General features: G+C 37.6%; 1 long non-coding RNA gene across 1 annotated transcript in view; it reads right to left on the bottom strand.

Annotated features, from left to right (window-relative positions):
* Positions 1 to 996: 996 nt before the first annotated feature.
* The window catches only part of LOC147000383 (uncharacterized), a 59,024-nt gene continuing 37,460 nt past the window's right edge, over positions 997 to 22,560 (bottom strand). Inside the window, exon 4 of the long non-coding RNA XR_015045812.1 lies at positions 997 to 1,024. This is a non-coding gene — a long non-coding RNA (uncharacterized LOC147000383). The remainder of the gene's footprint in view (positions 1,025 to 22,560) is intronic.

Below are 22,560 nucleotides of genomic sequence, written 5' to 3'. Positions count from 1 at the left end.
TGATATTTGAACAGAGACCAGCTTCATTTTGTCTTTAATAACTCGTATCAACTGCAGTGTGAAGACATTTATACATAAAGATATTTTGTCATGATGTGCATATGTTTCTGTAAGTATTCATGTTAAGTTTTTAAGTAACAAGTCTTTTTCCCATAGCATCCCTTTATTTTTGTACTCTGTGACTCTTGGCAGTTTTTTTCCAGGTAATTTTGACTTTGGCATGGTTATTAACTATTCTAAGTCACATTAAACTTCCCTCCTCCAAAACAGAAAGTGAAGCCTTCTATACTATATATATATAGGAAGGGGAACAACAGGCACAATATCTTGACTCACCAACATTCTGGGATTAAACCCCTCAAATTTCATGTCTCTTCATAAATTCTTTGCCTTGGGAAGTAGATGATAGTAAACTTGCCACCCAACAATGTTTCAGAATCTTGTGTGATCTATTCTGTTATCTGATCTTTCTACGCTCTGGCCTCTCAAAAATCAAGTTCTCAGCATCTCTAGATATCAGTGCTTACTCAGGATGCTCTGGTTCTAATCTCAAGTCTGTTGCCCAAGCCAGGAAATGAAAGGCCATTTTCAATCTTTTTACATTAAGCCTCTTTTATGTCATATCCAAAAGTAACGGGTAAGGTGTACTTGGGCAGTTATATTCTCCCATCCTCCCCAGTGACTAAAGCAGTCACAAGCTGTATGCGTGATCATTCCTTCATACAATACTAGAACTCAGTCACTGAAATGTGGAAATCAACATCTTGCTTCATTGTCTCCTCCATTTGGTTATATTCTTTAATGTCAAATTTGCTTGCTTATCCCTCTCACTTCCGCCAGAATTCGTCATCATTTCTTAATCAGAACACCCATTACATACAAGGAATCATTCAGAAGCTGGTGTGTTCCTCCTATTATGATAATTCGTTGTCCTCTATCTCCATGGGGAAGGACCTGTGCAGATTGACTCCGATGTATGCAGAGTTGTGCTTGAATCTGAACTTCACTGTGCAACCTGTGAGGACTTGAAAAACATCCGTTTTCTAGTATAGCAAGTTAAATTTAATATTACTTATTCTATAGGACTCAGTTAATGTTCAAATGTGGTGATGAATAAATATATCTACTCGGGTTATTAGCGTCTTCCCACTGCTTTTACTGTAATTGTTTAGACTCGTGCATTCATTACCTAATCTTCTATGGCAGCTAAAACTAACATGTGGAGTCAGGGACCAGCCCAGCTGTGGGGGTGATTCATGGACTGTGTGAAAAGCAAAGGGAACAACTGAGCCTGAGAACCTAGAGTAATACTGACCTATAGAGCTGGATTCTAATACGGATACTCTAATTGTGCTTATTTTTAAGACAAATACCAGGAGGAAATTAATTAAGGCATTCAGGTTAAATGAAATGGGATTGTCAAGAATCATAGATGCATTTGTAAATTCACACGGTAGTTATTAGTGTTAATATACAAAGCAATGCTTCACTACTGCACTTTTGTGCCAGGATACTCCTGTTTATCCTCTTCCCTCCCTGTCCCTCAAACAACTTGTACCACCCTTCCTGTTCTTTTCTCCTTTCCTGACAGTTCCTGTGTCTGCCTTAATGCCACAGTATTCGTTATTGTTTATCTGCTTTTTAAAAAAATGTTTCCTGACATTGCTTTCAGCATGTGTAAATGTAAAAATCTTAGGGTGACTAAAGTAACAGACATACACACAGAATAGGACATTTTTAAAGTGGCAAGCATGTTTTTTTCTAAGCTCATACATATGTTTTCTCTTTTTAAATAGCTTCTTTTCAAAATAACTATGTCCACATGATCATAAATTGAACATCTTTAAGGACAAATAATTGAAAATATGAAGATAATATTTATAGATGAAGATAATATTTATAGTCAACTCATTTATAAAATAGATAATCTAGAAGAAAAATTTGTCATGAAAAACTATTCAGCTATTATTAAATGCCCACTTCATATAGGCAGAAATATAACTTTTAGACTATGGTACACAATTTTTTATATGTTCTTCTAAGTATTTCTCCAGAATGACAAGATTTAAGTACTCCTTAAGGGAAAAACTCTTCAAACTTCTCTATATTATATATATATATATATATATATATATATATATATATATAATTCATTTGAGATGTAAATGTAATGTTGTATTGTATATATTTTAAGTGCATAACAAAATTCCATGTTTTAATTTTTATGGGTAAAATAAAATTAATGCCTAAGATTTTCCCTATGCTTCAGTAGTTTCTTGGTTTTCTTCCTACCTTTGAAGGCCAGGAATCTTACACAAAGAAGAAAACACCTGTGTAAGCATTTGCTATCCTTTTTGCTTAGATATCATCCTTCATAAATGGAATGTAAGAGTGATACCTGATATGGTGAGAAGAAAAAATGGCTTCTTCTACCTGGATTTTATAATCAAATGTAACATGGAATATAGAACTGTCATATATTGGAAAATGTGGTATTATTTCACCTAACAGAAAAACAAGCATATCAAAACTAAGTCTTTAGAGTATTCATGTAAAAATATTTTAAGTGCATTGTATAACTTGAAACTTACAGTCAGTCCTCCAAGCTAAGTGACAGAGTCCTGTGAATTCTCTGGAACTCTGATCGTTTCTATATATTTTGAGGAAATGCATGACTTTTAGATCAAAATAGTAGTAGAAGACCATAAATGGTCCTATTCAAACTGCAGCACCAAAAACTACCACACATCCAGCCCTCTAGATTAGGCTTTGAGGTCAAGACCTTCTCAGGACTTCATGCTCTTATTTCTCTTGCTGGTTTATGCCACAGCAGCTGGCTGCCAGGGAACCAAAGATAACAAGGTGCTTGGTGCTCTGCCATGTAATAGTTTATCTTCATAAGCAAAAGAGCTTTCCTTAAGCTCCTCGTTGTCTTTAAATGAGAATTTAAGAAATACAGCAAACTCTTTGAATGGAAGCTAAACAAGATTGTTGTGGATTTGTAGTGCCTCCTCCGGCATAGACTTAGCACGTGTTATCCTAAGACAGATTTCTCTAATTTGGAATCTATTTTATTAATTCTCCAAAATGCCTTTTCATCCTTTGCACATTTCTAGTAGATAGATTAACAGGATCCAAGGGAACAGCAGAGAAGCATCCCCTAACTTATCATCTCATTAAGCCCCAGAGTGGCTGTTAATAAGGATTTCCAGAATAAGGTTTTTTTTTTTTTTCAGTAATTTGATAGGAAAAGAAAATACTGACCAGAAGAATGGAACTTGTTAGTTACACATGTGACTTCTGAAAGAGGGGGAACCTTGAAGAGGAAGCAGTCCTGATCTGTCTTAAAAGCCCTCCCTCTCAACGCCAGGCTTGGAGAAAGAGCCACAGTCTGCAATTGGGTGCTCCAGAAAAAAAACCATTTCTCTAACAGATTTGACACATCTTGCAATGGATTCACACTGGCTTGGCAAGCAAATGGATTAGCTTTGATGGTGTTGCCAATAAAGCCACAGTCTTTTGTTGCTGCGCAAACACATTTCTCTCTTTCTTTATATGGCCTCCAGCAAACTACACATGTTACTTTTGTTTGGGTAATTTACTGTCTTGGAAAAGGAAGTATGAAACAACTTTTCAGAGAAAAGCGTTGAAACCCCTCTGCTGGCAGCGTAAGGATCATGAGTTCCGGGAATATCATCGCAAAGCTTTCTCTGATCAAATGGAAAGAGTCAGAGAAAAAGAATAACTCTCTTGCATCCAACCAGCAAAATTTCTCCACACGCTCCTTCTCAGACAATCTGTTTCCAAACAGACACTCCTTGCTTTAAACATCGTTCTTCTGGTTCTCGCCAGCTGTGACCCCATTTTTTTATCTGCAAGATTAATAAAGACCTCTGGATTGAGAACAGGAGCTCATGCCACGGCTTCTTTAAATTGTCATTATCTCTTCTTTCTTAAAGAAATAATTTACACTTAAAAACATAGACTGCTTTTCTCTGGCATTTCTAGATCTCAAATTAATACCAAAATGTGTTTATCTGATAACTTGATTGCTTTTGATATTCACAAGTTCTTTACAATTCTGCATACTTCTTTTTTTTTTTTTTTTTTTTTTTGGTTTTTCGAGACAGGGTTTCTCTGTATAGCCCTGGCTGTCCTGGAACTCACTTTGTAGACCAGGCTGGCCTCGAACTCAGAAATCTGCCTGCCTCTGCCTCCCGAGTGCTGGGATTAAAGGCGTGTGCCACCACCGCCCGGCTCTGCATACTTCTTTTTTATCAGAATCTGTTACTCTCGTGATTTTGTAATTAGATAGGAAGCTAGCCATTCATAAAGAATAGAAAGTAATTTTTTCATTGTTTTATTTAAAAGAGTAGCTAGAGTGAGTTGACATCTTTCTTCATATGCAGTGACTTAAGTATTCCTTATAACTGTAATAGTAATAGTGGCTTACCTATAGAACTTTAAAAAGAATTTTCAGTTTGGGGTCAAGTGTCCTTTGAAACTAAAACAAACATTTAAAAAATTCTTTTCTTTTCAGATTCTCAGTATGGTCCAATGAGGAACATACATATCAAAATCATGGTGAGATGTCATGTGATCTGTAAAAGGTAAAAAAGGAGGAAAACAATGTATACAGAGATCTAGCAGCAAATGGAGAAACTGAGCCTGTGGGTATCTCTGGTGATGATGTAAAATAGTGCATTCATTGAATGGCAATTTCTCAATAGAATTACAATTACCAGCAACCCTTCTTCAAGATACATACACAGATGAAGTGGAAGCAGATACTGGGCCAGGCATTTTGCATTGAATACGTCCACAACAGCAATGCTGCAAAGTGAACAACTATGTTGGCAAGATTTGTGTCAACTTGACACAAGCTTGAGTTATCTGAAAGGAGAAAACCTCACTTGAGAAGAATACCTCCATAAATCCAACTGTAAGGCATTTTCTTAACTAGTGATATATAGGGGAGAGCCCAGCCTATTGTGGTTGGCCCCACACCAAGACTGGTTGTCTGGGGTTCTATAAGAAAGCAAGCTGAGCAAGCCCTGAGGAGCAAGGTAGTAAGCAGCCTTACTCCATGGCCTCTGCATCAGCTCTTCCATATCCCTGCTCTGTTCGAGTTCCTGTCCTGCATTTTTTCAGAGATGGATTGTGATGTGGAAGTGTAAGCCCAGTAAACCCTTTCCTTCTCAACTTGCTTTTGCTCATGGTGTTTAATCGCAGCAATTGAAACCCTAACACACCAGCTGAAGAATAAACAAAATAGGATGCATACATATGAATACCATTACTGAGCCTTAAAACAGCTGTGAATTTCTTTTTATTCTATATCTTTTTATTTATTTATTTTTCCCTCTTTTTAAAAAATTAGGTATTTTCTTCATTTACATTTCCAATGCTATCCCAAAAGTCCCCCATCTTCTCCCCCCACTCCCCTATCCACCCATTCCCACTTCTTGGCCCTGGCGTTCCCCTGTACTGAGGCATATAAAGTTTGCACAACCAATGGGCCTCTCTTTCCACTGATGGCCAACTAGGCCATCTTCTCTACTAAGTGTAAAAAAGATGGGCAGCAATAAACAAATTCTCTAAAATTCTATTTACATAAGGTCCACAGAAAAACTAGCCTCATAGAGATAGGAAGAAGTATGCTGCCTGCCACACTCTGGGAAAGGGAGTTAAAAGACAGGCTGTTTAACAGCTATGGTTTTTATTTTGGACCATATGAAGATCTGAGGCAGGCTACATGGTCATGTCAACGTTCTAAGTGCCACTGGACAGTAAGTTTACTTAAAAATGGTTAAAATGGTAAAACTCTGTCATGAATACTTTACCACAATATGATTCTTTTGTTTAAAGAAATGTGTATGTTCTTGGTAGAGACTCTGCTTTTAAAATGTATACTCAGATTCTTTTGAAATCATTTTGTCCATGTAGGCCGGAAAATTCACTTCCTGACTTAGAATTTAACAAAATCCCAATATTCTATCCTAAGCCTAAGACAAGTGGATGTTTGGGACCTAGTAAAACACAAACCCTATCCAATTTCTTTGCTGGAGAAACAAGTTTTAAAGCCTCTCATTCAGTCAATTTCTCTGAAGATGACTTAGGAAACAGACACCAAATTCCACCAAAGATAAATAAATATGCTGATCTTCTTGTCTGTACAGTTGATGTCTTGGGAGGTCACTTTATAGAGGTTCAGAAAAGAACTATGTCTTCTGCTATTCAGATGCATAACCCTCTTCCCAAAATATGTTAATTTATAAACAGCTTTTGTACACACACCGCTAAAGTATGCCGGTTTATAAATAGTCTCATATATGTACATAGTAGACATTTTCTGAAAGCATTTGTGTGACTGATATTAACCACATAACTCAAACAACAAAACACTGTGTCAAGTTTATTTATTTCTCCTAACCACTTTAGATTCTTCTCTCTACCACCAACTCCCATTTTATGTCCAGTGTTTGTTTTTGTTCTTGCCTTGGTTGAGTTTGCTAAAATACCAAAATATTAAGTTGGTTTAAAAATAATTTCATAATAAATTATGCCACTTAAAACCATATTTAAACCACATTTAAATATTCAGAAGTATCTAAGCTATTTTAAAATGACCACATGTCCTAGGGTGTTTTTTTCATTAGGTTGGCAATAGTTTTAAACTGCTGTTGCTTTACTAAAAGAAAGCCACCAATTTTCACTAACGTTAGCTATTCTTTACATTCACTATATGAAACAGTCAAGAAAAATTTTATATTTGTTTACATCATCCATTTCAAATATGAACAACTATTATATACTATTTCCAAATAAAATACAATTTAATTACAGTTATAATGGGCTCATGAATGAAAGGACAGTAAACATCATGTGGCAAGTACCTCACTGGTCTTTGGGACTCTAGCCTTGCTATGAGTAGTACACACACACACACACACACACACACATTTATATTTAAAAATTCTTGTCTTCTAGTAGTGTGAATTTTCAGTGTACTTGGAAAAAAATGTGATTTTTTTTCCTTAGATTTTTGTCTTCATGAAAACACAAATGGTCAGATTATGCCCAAATCTAGTTTCAAGTAAATCAAAGAACTATATCATTATATTTGTGTGTGAATGATGTATTTTCAACTTTTCTTCTAATACTTCTATGGTCCTATATAAACTCATTTCATGGTAACCAGGAATGGGAAAGAAGTATCTCCAAAGTTTGTCTACTCCACCTCATATCTTACATAGACACAAGGTTGTCAAAGCCATTCCAGACAGATGTCTTGATCCACTGGCACCCTGTGGTGAAAGTCCTGTTCCTTGGCCTAAAATGTCATTTGAGGTATCTCTTAGAGAAAACATTTTCTTAATACAGCTGCATTCATGTCTTAGTTACTTCCTTTATTGTGATAAGACACCATGACCAAGGCAACTTAGAGAAGAAAGAGTTTATTAGGGCTTACAGTTCCAGAGAGTGAATCCATGGCCATTGTGGTGGGGAGAATAAGAGCATGCAGACAGACATGACTCTGGAGCAATAGCTGAAAGTTCACATTTGATCCACAAATATGAAACAGAAGGAGCTACTGGGAATGTCATGGCCATTTGAAACATCAAAGACTACTGCAATACACCTTCTCTACCAAAGCCACACCTCCTAATCCTTACCAAATAGTTCCACTAACTGGGAACCAAGCATTCAAATATATGGTCTGGTTGGGCCACCTTCATTTAAAGGTGGCCCCAAATATTGGTTCAAATGTTTTATGCTCTTAGTAGCTTAGGGCCTATCCCAAGATTACCTCTTAAACTAGTCTCTGTATTCTCTGTGAGTGCTGGATAGTTTTATGTCAACATGACACAAGGGACAAAAGAAAGGGTCATCTGAATTTTAAAGAGGGAAACTCATTTGACAAATCACCTTCATAAGATCCAGCTAGAGGGTATGTTCTTAATTAGTTACTTATGGGAACTGACTCTCATTGTGCTATCCCTGGGCTGGTGGTCCGGAGTCCTATATTAAAGGAGGTGATCAAACCATGGTAACCAAGCCATTAATCAGTCTCCCATTTGTGGCCTCTACATCAGCTCCTGACTCCAGGTTCCTGACCTGTTTGAGTTCCTGTCCTGACTGTCTTTAATCATGAAAAGGGATTTAGAAGCATAACCAAATAAACCTTTTCCTTTCCAAGTTGCTTTGATCATGGTGTTTCATCACAACAATAGAAAAAAAAAATAACTGGGATTGAAAGTGGTACCAGAAGTGGGGTATTGCTGTGAAAGACCTGATCATGTGTTTTGGGGGCAGATTGTAGGAGCACTTTAGAACTTTGGGCTTGAAAACCCAATAAGTGATCAAAGTTCAGTGAGCTATTCTGTGGCAGTTTGGAAGATAGCAATGCAGATTATAGAGGCCTGACTTGTAATGTTCCAGAGAGGATTTTAGGAGTCCTTTGATAACTCTTATCATGGGCATTTTCTATTTTGAGTTAAGAATCAATAGTTCTGGTTAGCTGCAGTTTGAAGTCTCAGCTAGGAGTAACAAGATAACAGAAGTACTAAAAGTGAAACCTTTGCTTTGCTGGGATAATGGATGCTGGTCAGCTAAGACTGAAGACTTAGTTGTGATTGAGAAGACAGAAGTATCACTGAGGTAGAAGTTTCTGGAAGTGTTTCCTCAGGGTCAAAACAAAGAGTTATGTTCTAGAGGCAGGCAATGTTGTACCTCATGGTCACAGCCAAACTTAATCATAAAAGGGTCATCCAGATGGCACTGGTTTTGAAGGTATGAAGGTGTCATGGAGAACAACTAAGGCTTGGCACTGTTTGGCAGGCCTGAAGTCCCTGAAGAAAGCCCAAGAAAATTTATTGGTAAAAGTACAGCCCAGTTGCAGCAACTTCAACATTATAAAGATGATAAATGACTACCAAGAATAGCAGCAGCAGTGGAGTGGAGCCAGGTGTAGCCTAGAAGACAAGCTATGTGTGCTGCAAGGGACAAAGAAGAATCCAGAAAATCATGAGTGGAGGCCAGACATTGAGTTATGTACAATTTTAGAGTTTGGATTTGCTTTGTTTAGATTGTGCCTGCGCCCTGGTTCTTCCCTCCTGAACTAAAATATTGTAATATATTTTGACAGGAGTACACAGTTGAGAGACTTTGAACTTTTAAAGAGATTTTGAAATTTTACAAAGACTTTGGATTTTAAAAGAGACCAAATATATTTTAAGAGAGTGTGTTTTTAACTGTTTGAATTTTTAGACTGTGGAACTTTTAAGTTTGAAATGTTTATATTGTAATGTTGATATTCATGTGTGATTTGGGGGATGATAAAGAAAGAAAAGGTTATGGATTAACGATGATATGTTTGTAAGTCAAGTTGACAAGGGATCCCCGTGTATAGATTATTGTTAACATGTGTTTGAAAGTAGAGAAAAGTAATTGCTTTGCAAGTCACTTGTACATATTGCCACAGTTCTTCTAAATTTCACAGCAGTGTGCAATGTATTGGTTGCACTTTTATCTGCTGTCTGTCTGGGATTTATATAGATTCATTATTATTTCACAAGGGCTTCTATAACTTTTGTGAGATATTAGAAAAGATAAGATATTAAATCCTTTTAAGCAGTAGCCTATGTCTCAGTCATAACCAAAGGAGAATTGAACTATATATTTTAACAGGGTCTCTGAGGAAGATTATTTGCAAAAACCTTCAAGCATGCATAGGAAGACATGACTAGACATTAGTGAGGAAGCATGAGTGGGTATTGTCAACTACTTGACAGAAAGGAGAAATGGTGAGAGGAGCTGAGGGAGCTGGGGAAAGAGGAATGACTCTTACAGAACTCAGCCAACCAACAACACCCCCAAAATAAAAAGGCAGATCATTAACTGTCACCTCATGTCTTTCTGAGCAAGGGATAGGGAGCTATTTGTGTTGTATTTGTGAGTCAGCACTCGAAGTAAAATAAAATTATAAAGAGTCGAAATAAAATGAGTAAAGACAGGATTTAGAGAGGCAATAATACACTCTCTGGTCTTTGGACTATTACACCAATATATATAATCCCCTTTGTAATACCTTTATTAGCACGTCTGTTTATAAGTATGTGAATTTTGAGTACCATGTGTGTATAGATATTGATAGAAAACTAGATAAAGAAACAACAGAACAAGGATATATATCAATAAATGATCATAGGGCCTCTACATTGTGCCAAAGAGCCCAATTCAGTAAGTGATTTTCACAGCAACTGTCTGGAGTGAGTACTAGTATTACTTACATTTTCTACATAGGGTAAAAGAGACACAGAGGGTTGCTAAAACTTGTTTAGGTATAGAAGCAAATGGAAGAAAATGGGCTCAGTACCTGAAAGGCTTCCATATATATCAAGAATCATCAGTACACACAAACACAGGTGTGTTCGTTTCCTCTCTTTCCTGTTGAAATTAATTGTAGATTTTAAACACGTGTCTGCTGCGCTATGAGTCCCTTTTCTTCTCATCCCTCACTTTTCACTCTGTGAGGACATGAAACCAGAGACACTGACCTAATGGGAAAGAGTTACATGCCATGCATTATTTCCCCCTAGGTGAGTACTTTCTGGGTATAATTTGGCAAGTAGTATTGATTTTCTATTAGCAAATAGTTAAAGCTCTTCCATACTGCAGGTGTTGTGAAAGCATGTCCCATTAAAGAGCTTAGGTTATTGGGTAAGCTTTAGCTTCTGACTAGAAAAATTTAAAACAAGTTAATGTCTTGGCCACTTGTTTGTATGTCTGGAAGCTCCTTGTAAAGTTGCTCACGGATAACAGGCATATATTTCTTCATAGAAGAAAGAGAAAAATCAATAAACTGTTTCCACAACATAAAAAATATAGAGATTTCCCTCATATGTTTCTAAAAAACAAAAACAACAACAAAAAAGGAATTATCCTCAAAGCATATTCAACTTATAGGTTTGAATTTAGCTCCAAAAAAAAAAAAAAAAAGAAAGCAGAGAGAGCAAATGGCCTCTTCTACCAATTCACGAGTGCCTGGCAAACCAATGTATTATTTTTGATTTTATATAAGTAGTATGGATGGCTTTATTTCATTACAGTATAAGTTAGCTGAAAGGAATAAAATATTCTTCTATTGTTTAGTGCAATTTGGTCCCATTCCCTCCCTTAATGTTATGTGGTGTGTGGTGTTTTGCCTTTAATTTGTACTCTGGGGATCTTCACGGTGGGTGGTACTTGTTTTTATTCTGTGTGCAGTATTATTAGACGTTATTAAATGTTTCATTATTTTCACATGGAGTAGTAAAAAAAGATCCTTTGAAGTTTAACCAAAGATAGGGCAGAACTGAAGATAACAATTCATTTTCATGGGAAATTCCTGCTGATATAAATTATATTTGGATCTCAATCCATTTCAAAAATTACGAAAAGTAACAATAATGGAATCAGGCTGGTTATATGCTAAATCAATTGAGATAATTGCCAGGGAAGGTAACAAAATCATCGTGGAATTATAGATCTTTATGATTAATGCTACAGAACACTCTGCCTAATGAAGGTGCTCTTCCTGTTACGACTACTGAAAAAAGTCAATGCATTCCTAAATGCACCAAAAGGAGAACTTTTACCAACATATGGTCAAAATTTAAATATTCACCTATTCTATCTGAGACTACCTATTCTCTACAAATACAGCCTTTTATTACAGGTATTTACTGAAAGCAATTGATAGCACAATCATAAGAAAACTAGCTCCCATGGGGTTCCTAGAAATGCACATACGAAATCAATTTCCAAAGTCACAGGAGAGCAAAGCACAGAAGTTCTGACCAAGAAAAGACTCTGCCTGGGCTTAGCTCATGCTTCACAAGTATTGTACAAAAACTAAATGAATCAATATAGTCCAAAAATAATCCCATAGTCCATTATGACAGAGGGACCTCCAGGTAATTAGGAATCCAATGTTGATCCCTTTGAGAAAAAATTTAAAATTAAAAACAGAAGTAATAAAAATACTTGGTGAAAATGTTACGTGATTAAGATTGGAAGTTACAATGCCAGTGTTTGATTAGGGAAGAATAGTAATAGAGATCGTGGGTCTTAAGAAGTCCTCTTCTTTTTCAAATACCTGGGGATTGTGCACCCACCCGTAGAGTTTTGAACCTCAAGGGTAATTTCAAAGGCACAGATATTGATTTGCTTCCTTTAAAAGAAGGGTGATGTTCTGTCTTGCATTTGGCCAAAAAGAGAAGTGGAAGTATTGTAAATGTATTCTATTCTGCTCTAACATTTTTTAATTAAGCTACTTTTCCTTTCATGGTTACAGTGCTCAGATCCATCAGCCAGAAACAGCTGCAGCAAGGAATCTATGGGTTCTTTATTCCAGCATAGAAAAATAAGTCTCCAAAAATAGGAAAGTATGGAACATGCTTTTGTGTGAAAATGCCTTTGATAATTACTCCCAAGAATTAAACATTTCCTTCAGCTTTTTGCTGGATTAATCTGGGTGCCGTATTTCTACCTTTAATAATAATTTCAGTCACTCAATTTCAAATGTTCGTCCTCAGATTTTGAGTAAGTCTTTATGCCTATTTAACTTATTATCATCTGCTTCTTCTGCTAAAGATAGAACATGTTTAATGACAATATTATGTAAAACATCAGGCAGAAGGAATTTCTTGCCTGCATTAGGAAGCCGGTCATACAGTGTTCACCAGATTGGCCTAGACATCAAAACCTAAAGTTTAAAACATCAAGAGTTATCTCCATATCGATTCTCACTTAAAAGTATTAATTTTTTAAAATAATCACTTTTACAGTGGCAGAATTATTCAAACTTGGAATAAAAAGAAACAACTAACCTGAAGAGAACAATGCAGTTTGTATTGTGTTCCGAGAAAAATTAAAATTATAAACAGTCAGCATTTTATAGACTTGCTTAAAAGCCAACTCTACCCATGTATAAAAAGCCTTGCATTTCTGAAGCAGATTTTCTTAAGATGAATGAGTCATGACACAATCCTGAGTACTTAGCTATGACATCTGGTAGGTGGTGAATTGCATTGCACGCACATGCATAATGAAGGAGAGAACAGTTTTTAGTTCCTGGAGTGTTCCTCATGTGAAGATGTGCAAATTGAGGCAACAAAACTCAGACCAGATGGAAGAGCTAGGATGCTGGGAACTGCCTGTAATGCATTGATGGTGCTAGGTATCTCTTTAAAAAAAAATGAATAACCTGATGAGGTCTCTGGGGAATTTTACGTATAAGCTGCTCAATGTTCCAGATGATGGGAAAATAGTGCATTGTGTAAGACGGATGTTACCATGAACAATCAGTATCAAATGACACACAGCTTGTATTGCTTGGTTAAAACGTTATTCTTTGTAAAATAAAAAAGAAATAACATCATAGGTTAGAATACCAATAATAACAAAAGTGGTGTCTACATAAAAATAAATAAACTAATATACCAAACTAAATGGAAAAATAAAGACTTGGGGCTGGAACGATGGTACAATGATTAAGAAAACTGTCAGCTGTTCCAGACCTGTTTGATTCCTAGCACCCACGTTAACAGCCATTTGTCACTCTAATTTCAGGGGATCAAATACTCTTTTTCTTGGCCCTGTGGGCACTGGGCACACATGGTGCACAGATCTACATGTAGGCAAAATATTTCCAAACATAAAATAAAAATAAATTTTAAGAGAAGATTTAAAAAAAAAAACCAACTGTATTTTCTATATGAGCAAATTCTGTTTTCTTGACTGTTTTAAGTAGGTAACTCTAGAGATTTGGCCTTTGGAACAGGAAATAAGCCGCCACAGTGTTCTACTATTTAACAAGCAGCCCCCTTTAAATATGCCTTCAAGACTGTGAATGGCATGCAAAGTGGTTGTGTGTGTGTGCATGTATGTGTGTATACACACCAATGTTTTTCTTTCCTATTTACTTACATAGAAATGCACATAAACATTCAGTTTATTGATTAAGTTTTGTTCCAATGCATTATGTTTGATTAAGACTATTCTAGAGCCGGGCGTGGTGGCGCACGCCTTTAATCCCAGCACTCGGGAGGCAGAGGCAGGCGGATTTCTGAGTTCGAGGCCAGCCTGGTCTACAAAGTGAGTTCCAGGACAGCCAGGGCTATACAGAAAAACCCTGTCTCGAAAAACCAATTAAAAAAAGACTATTCTAAATTTTGATCTTTGGTGAGCTATGTGAAGAAAATGTGTATTAGAAAGTTATTAATGTTACAATGGGTGTCTCCTCCTACCTCAAGTTGCCCTACTGTCAGTCATACTGTTACTATCATTTCTGAGTGTTATGGTCACACTTCTTTTTTTTTTCCATTTTCCTATTTCCTGTTTTTTATTAGATATCATAAGAATAAAAATTCATATCTGTGTTATTAAAAAACTACAAAAGACCTAGTGATCATTTATAGGAATTTTGAAACATTTTCCACTATTCCTATAAGTGGACAACATATTTAATATCTATATTCTTCTTTTCTGTTCTCTGTACTGGGACATGATATGTGACAGTTTGCCAGGCTTTGTGACAGAGTCTCTCCAAGTTCAAAGTATGAAAACTGGTTTATAAGTTGAAAATGGATGCCTTACACAAAAGTCCTGTCGAGGAGAGGCTGTCAGTGCCACTTCTCAAAATTTGAGTTTACACAATACAGATGCAATGCAAAAATCAGTGTTTCCCAAATAGGATGGAGCAAGAGCCATGAAGGTCAGGAGGCAAAGTTAATGGAGACCCCCCTACAGAACGGGAAGAAATGCCTCACTATCTAGACCTTCGATGTTATTTGTACAAGACATAGATATGCCCAGTTCACAGAATTATAGTTTTAAACACGTTCTGCCAGAGGAGAAGATAGCAAATACGCTAAAGTATGTATTTACCAAATAATTACTATGAAATTCACCAACCGCACATAACCAGTACAAATATGTCATTGTATTTCCTTTTTTATCAGTTAAAATTTATTCTAAAATATACGGTGTATAAGTTACACTGAGATACTTGTGTTTTTCTCATACTGTGTAGTGAAGATTCTCATTATTACTTTGAAGAGCTGCTGAAATCTGCAGAAATATACCCACATTATGTCTTACTTCCTAATTAAGTAGAGTTAAAAAGTATTTAACTTGCATAAGCACTGTTATTGATAGTTTCAATGATTAATTTTTTATTTTATTATAAATTATTTTCATAGGAGAGAAACTAGAACTTACATGCAAATCAAAATAATAAGATTTTTGTGGGATACTATTACCACATCCGTTTCTAAAATTATTACCAACAATCCAAAAAATGCCAATTTTTAATTCACTCTAGCTAACCGCATTGCTCCCAGTGTCTCTTTTCTTTGTTTTGTTTTTAGTTGAACATAAATGTGGTACATTGCTTAATTTCGTTTGTTTTGTTTCCAGCAAAAAAAATCAGCATTATTATTTCAACTGTATCTTCATATTTTAATTCCTCTTAACATAGATCCCCCCTTTGGCTGGTTTTCATATTATAGTGATAACTTTTTAATGTTATTATTTTAGTTAATTAATGTATTTGATTTTGTTTGTTGTATCCAATATTGGTCCTGATTTTTGTTTTTATTTATCAAATGCTTCTCTATCTTTAATTTGACTCTTTTGGGGAATAATATCTAGTTTTTCTTGAAATTATCAGTTTTTCCTACAGGTATATGCTCTATTGGGTCTCCTTTAGGGGAGCATTTGGCAATGTCTCTCAAATTTAAATAGGTATATATCTTTCAACCTAGAATTTCAAATCCTATTGCCTGAGATGTGTAAGTGGAAAGGTGGTCGCCTGGGGAAGAAGGCTACAGTGGGGAACAGGCTGAGAATGGAGGAGAGAACAGCAAGAGAAGCCAACAACATAGTCAACTGCCAGTGAACCCCAGTGCCTGCATGCTAAGGGATTTACAACAGATGTAATAAAAAAGAGAAAAATGTCTTTTAAAAAATTGTTGCATATTTTGGGAGGTTGTGATGTGAGGGACCCTCTTTAAAGTATCAGAGATCTGGGAGGTGAGAGACTCTCGGAACTCAAAGGGTATGAAAGAAATGAAATGAAACCTTAAATGAAATGCCCAACAGTGGGGAGAGGGAACTTGTAGAATCCACCTCCAGTAGAAAGACAGGGCATCAAATGGGGGGGTGGGTTTGTCATCCCAGAGTCAAGAACCCTGACTCAGAATTGATCCTGTCTGAAGGAACTGCAGGGACAAAAATGAAGAAGAGACTGAGGGAAAAGAGGTCCAGTGACTGGCCCAACTTGGGATCCATCTCCAGGGGAGGCTCCAAGGTCTAACACTATGACTGATGCTTTGATGTGCTCACAGACAGGAGTCTAGCATGGCTGTCCTCTGAGAGGTCAAACAAGCTAATGACTAAGACAAATGCAGATACTTACACTCAACCAATGAACTTGGGGATCCCTGTGGTTGAGTTAGGGGAAGGCTGGAAAAAGCTGAAGAGGAGGACAATCCCATAAGATCACCAGAAGTCTCAACTAGCCTGGACCCCTGAGATCTCTCAGACACTGAGCCACCCACCAGGCAGCATACACCAGCTGGTCCAAGGCCCCTGACACACATACAGCAGAGGGCTGCCTGGTCTGGCCTAAGTGAGAGAAGATGTGCCTAATCCTCTAAAGACTGGAGGCCCCAGGGAGTGGGAGGTCTGAGGGAAGAAAGGGAGGTGGAACCATTCTCTTGGGGATGGGGGTGAGGGAGAGGAATGGAATGGGAAACTGTGAGAGCATGGACCCGGAGGTAGGTAATGACTGGACTGTAAAAAATAAAAGTAATAATAATAACAAAAGATAAATTCATCTGTTGGAATACCAACATCTTGTTTGTTTCCATTCATGTAAATACACCAATACAGAAGAAATATAACCTGGGTATGACTGTTAGTAATGATACAAAATTTAAACAAGCAACAGATAGATGAAAAACTGTTTACTCAAAACAATATAACATTGAGCCATTGAGACATAATGTAGTTCAAATGGTGACAGGAAAATTTTCTCTAGGGAAAATTGTTAAATTAAAATAAACACCCAAGCACTGCGAGTATATTATAATATTTTGTAGGCATTATGATGTATATGTCTACAAACACAGAAATTGATATTGAAGTGAATATGAACATGGTCATAGATATATAAGTACATATAGAAATAGAGTTGTGGGTAAAGCATACATATGGTGAAAAAGAGAGCCATAGCATAGATCCCAACAGAGAAGCTGCTTTCAGATGGAGAGATGGTCCTCCTCTGCTCATTCCGAAGCTCAGCAGGAACCAGTGCTCACCCTTGGTAAATCTTTCTGTTCTCAGGTAGAGCTTGACCCTAAGTGACCCTACCTGCTGAGGGCAGCAAATCTTATTATGCCAGCTGACTCTAAAAATGCTACCAGTCATTTTTTTTTCAAAGATTGTTAAGTAACAAATATTCCCTAGCAAATAAATCAAACCGTCCACACCCTGAGCTAACGGAGCTTCATGCATCTCCTTCAGTATTTCACTGATTCACTTAAGAGAACACTAAAAATTAGATTCCGAAGATTACCTTATAGGTCTAGAGGTTTCAACATTTCCTCATTTTATTAGAGTGAATGCTAGTCTTGCTGTTGCTCAGGCAAAATATGGTTTTCAAAAGTGACTCTTTTACTGCAAATCCTATTCAACACAAGAGCATATCAATGTGGGAAATGATATGTAATAAGGTCATTTGTACTATATTCTATTTAAACATCTTAGTCAGATACATTTAACATGATCAGTAATCATGGAAAGAAAGATATCTGAATAATTCGTGGACGTATAGATTAAAAAACTTCCAGTCAAATCAAAATTTTGAGCTTCAGATGCTATAAACATTGGTTCAAATTCACTTAAACCTAACGAAGCATATTTGACAAATGAAGGTAACAGATAATCAATCCTTAGTTGTCAGGAAGAGATTGTGCCGTGTGTGTGTGTGTGTGTGTGTGTGGTGTGGTATATGTATATGTATATATGTGTATACTTATATTCAAAAGAAATACTCTAAAGAAATATCTCTTTCCTATTCAGTCTGATCTTTATATTGTCTAATATGTATCAGTTTTTGAGATCAGACACTTCTAAAAGGAATATTAAATTTTGCAAGCCAGAAGTTATATACAAATGTGAAGTACTAAAAGAAAACCCATCAGAATTCTTCCTACCTATCTCTCCTTCCTCAACTCCCTCTCCCTCCTCCTCCCCCTTCCTCTCCCTCTCCCCATCTCCCTCTCCCCTCCCACTCCCCCTCTCCTCCCTCTTCCTCTCCCTCTTCCTCTCCCTTCCTCCCCCTTCTCCTCTCTCTCTCTCTCTCTCTCTCTCTCTCTCTCTCTCCCTTTCTCTCTCCCTCTCTCTCCTTCTCTCTCTCTCATTCTGCCCCTTCAATCTCCATCCCTCTCCCCTTCTCTCCCCCTTCCCTTCTCTATTTTTCTTCCTCCCTTCCTTTATCCCTCCCAGACACACACCTGCATATAAATATTTTTATGTACAAAACATCATAAGGAATTCTATCACCTTCGTATAAAGATAAACTAAAAAGAAATAATTGCCACAAATATGTTAAATCCTACCAATGCCAATTATGATAAAGTCCCACTACTTTGCACCACGGAAGTCACAAAGAGCAGCATTGTTCTTAATAAGTAATTATACTGGCAGGTGAACTAGGAAGGCAAAAGCAAGAAGGATAGAAGCAGGCATTTCCAGAATGCGCTGAAATAAAGCTTCCAAAACACCAAGTGGCCAGCTGAGGAGCTCAGCAGCTGTACACCTATTAGCCATTTTCATGTAAATTATGAATCCAGTAAGCAAGTCAAAAATAGTGACAAACACTTAGGCTACAGCCACAGTCACTAATCAAAGGCTTGCCTTCACCTGTGCTCAGTGGGAGCCTTGCTTTCTTCCTCTGGTGGCCTTTACTTTCAAACTAACAGAACACAATTAACCAAGAAGCGGTACAATTAACCAGAAAAAAGCGATCAAACAATGTGTTACTCAGGAAAATGCCAAGCCAGTGTCTTTCATTCTTGGCTCCGTCTATAGCGGATGATTTCAGCTTTTTCCATTAAGCATGAGAATAAACACACTCTGCTTCTCTTCTCTCCACACCTGCCTCTCCTCCTTTCTCTCTGAAGCCTCCAGGACTGTCTCTGCTGATGCCTGTCTTTGATAATAATGGCGTGCAAATAAGATGCCAGCACAAGATTCAGTAGGAACCTGAGCATTTTGTATAAGATCTAAAATATCCCTTTTAAAAGTCAAGGCCTCTTTATCAATCAGCCCATGGGGTCCTTTCACTAATGTCCATCCCTGTGATGTTTACATGGGGATGAAGTCCCAGACAGGTGTGTGGACAAAGAGGGGGATGCTCCCAACTAAGCTGTGGAACAGAGGCATATCCTCTCCAGATATTCCAGAAAATATGAAACAGATGCATCCTGGGACACCATGCAAGAGAACTGAAGCCTTCTTTCAGTTGCTAAGGTTTAGCTTTCAAGAATGCTAGGCAAAGGTCAGGGGAAGCCCCATCTCTAAGCCTACAGCAGACAATAATGTTTCCTGATCATAATGTCACATTTGTAACCACATGCAACGTGTTGCAATCCAAAGTCACTCTTTATTCACTGCGATTAGATCCAAACCACAGCCTCCACTCCTGCTTAATCAGGCTTAATTTTTCCCCCATGATTATTGGTATCCAACCTCTGATTCTTTTTTCTTTTTTTCTTTTTTTTTCTTTTTTCCTTTTTTCTTCTTTTTTCTTTTCTTTTTTTTCTTTTTTTCTTTCCTTTTTATTGGATATTTTCTTTATTTACATTTCAAATGTTATCCCCTTTCCCAGTTTCCTTCCGCCCGGAAACACCCCATCACATCCTCCTTCCCCCTGCTCCTATGAGGGTATTCCTCCATCCACCCACCCACTCCCACCTCCTGCCCTCTATTCCCCTACACTGCAGCATCTATGGAGCCTTCATAGGACCAAGGACCTCTCCTTCCACGGATGCATGACAAGGCCGTCCTCTGCTACATATGCAGCTGGAGCCATGTGTACTCCTTTGTTGATGGCTTAGTCCCTGGGAGTTCTGTGGGTCAGGTTGGTTGATATTGTTGTTCTTCCTATGGGGTTGCAAACCCCTTCAACTCCTTCAGTTCTTTTCTACCTCCTCTATTAGGGACCCTGTGCTCAGTCCAACAGGTGGCTGCTAACATCTGCCTCTGTAAGGCTTTGGCAGGGCCTCTCAGAAGACAGCTATATCAGGCTCCTTTCTTCATGCACTTCTTGGCATCTACAATAGTGTCTGGGTTTGGTGACTGTATATGGGATAAATCCCCAAGTGGGACAGTCTCTGGGTGTCCTTTCCTTCAGTCTCTGCTCAATACTTTATCTTCATATTTGTTCCTGTGAGTATTTTGTTCTCTTTCTAAGAAGGACCGAAGCACCCACACTTTGGTCTTCCTTCTTATTGAGCTTCATGTGGTCTGTGAATTGTATCCTGGTAATTTGGGGCTTCTGGGCTAATATCCACTTATCAGTGAGTACATATCATGTGTTTTCTTTTGTGGTTGCGTTACCTCACTCAAGGACTGAAAAGCTACAAGATGTCACTTATTTGTCAGCAAATTTAGTCTATCTATACTCTTGCCATGGTTCCCCAGATATGTCATTATTTTCCTGTATTAAGACCCTTCAGGGCCCTTTTGTAACATGCAGTGAGGCTATATTTACATCACACTTCCTCTGTACAAATCAGTACAACATAAGTAAATTATTCCGAAAACTTTCTCAGAGTCTGGGCTCCTTGGCTAACACCCATGTGTATCACAGTTTTTACAAAAACACATACCACTTCCTCAATAGAATAGGGCGGCTCCATCTGTGTGGTTCTATTCAACTATTGTACAGCATGGGCGCACATATTTATGAATCATTTGTCCAACAGACCTCACTGGAGCCTTAACACCTGCTGCGTAAAGCCTGTCTTCAGACATGTGATGAAAACATTTCAAAACTCAGAAGGAACCAAAACAAAGCAGCTCTTTTTAAGTTTGACAGAGTAAAATAATAAACTGGGCTGAAGCATATTCCTGAGCCCTGTCTTGAGTAAAAGCAAATAGCACTCTCAAATGGTAATACTGGGTTAATCCTAGGGCCGGCCGCATGCCGCATGCATGCCGAGGGCCACATGCCACTGGGCTCAAGGTTCTGCTACTTGGAGCACTCCTCCCAGCGTGCCCTGTCTTCTCTCCTCCCTATTCTTCTCCAAATAGCATCTGTGCACACAACTGTCTTGTGACCTGAGCTGTTTGAGTTCATTCACATCTCCTGCTTTTTTCTCCCTGTCTAGCATTACCCACTCAACACTGAAATGGCTAATCATTTCACAGACGTCAGTCTGACTGGTTTGTAGACAGAGTACTAAACAACTGGGCAGTCTGCTATCTCCCCTTGCATTCCTCCTTGCATTGATCAAATAATCCTGAAACAGAGCAGCAGCCTCTCTTTCTCACCTATTGACTGCAGGCTCATTTTCTCCTCTATGAACTCTTATTTCATTTCCGCTTAATCTGGCTTGGCCTCCTTTTCACTTTATCATGTGTAACAAGTCAATTTCCAGTCACAGGTTATCAGTAAAGATGATCAGGGTGAACATCTATCTCCCACACTAAAAATTAATGAGTACAATATAAAAAAATTAGGTGACAAGAGGTATGTAGACAGTGCATGTGTGAGTGTAAATACACATACACACACAGAAACAAAACATACACACACACACATACATCCTACAACATACATGAATCTGTCAGCTGTCAGTCTGAGTCCTGGGCTAGCTGTTTCACTTTGATTACCAGTATCTTCCAGGTCAGAGGGTACAAGAGTAAGAACAGGGAAAAGTAATAAATAAATTCTTCTGACAACAGAGATTTTTATCACCAACATTGGTATGATAGCTAAATACACAGAATAATAAAAGCTAATTCCTTTTGCTGTCAACAGTGAAGACAGGTAAAGTCATTGTAAGCCTCTTGGGAAGAATGCGGTGTTCTCAATTCTTTTCAGAAAGAAGAAAAATTAAAAAAAAAACTTAACGCCCCCCACCTTTACTTGGGATTGCAAGTACTTTTGAAAGTGTTAGGATTCTATAAAAAGCAAGTTTACTGCTGGTGTTTGAAAGGGAGGTAGATGATGTGGGACTCCTTGCCTGAAACCGTAAATGTTTACATGTAGCCCATGACTACATCCCTGTAAACAGAAAAGGCTTAGTGGAGATTAAAATGAAAGATGGCTTCTATGTTCTCATGTGGAGTTCACACTCTCATCCTTTTATTATCTAAAATTATCCAAAAATAATCCCACCCCACCAAAAAAAATGCACTTCAAAGCAAAATTCTCTGGGAATACAATGGCTCTTTTGGAAGCATTTTGGCATCCAAATGGAGACTTGTGCCCTCGGCGTTTTC

This window comes from Mus caroli, unplaced genomic scaffold (genome assembly GCF_978045245.1).
Source record: "Mus caroli unplaced genomic scaffold, Mus_caroli_1 scaffold_18, whole genome shotgun sequence".
Taxonomy (NCBI): Eukaryota; Metazoa; Chordata; class Mammalia; order Rodentia; family Muridae; genus Mus; species Mus caroli.
Note: the sequence above shows the minus strand (reverse complement) of the source record. Positions and strands in the feature narration are given on the sequence as shown.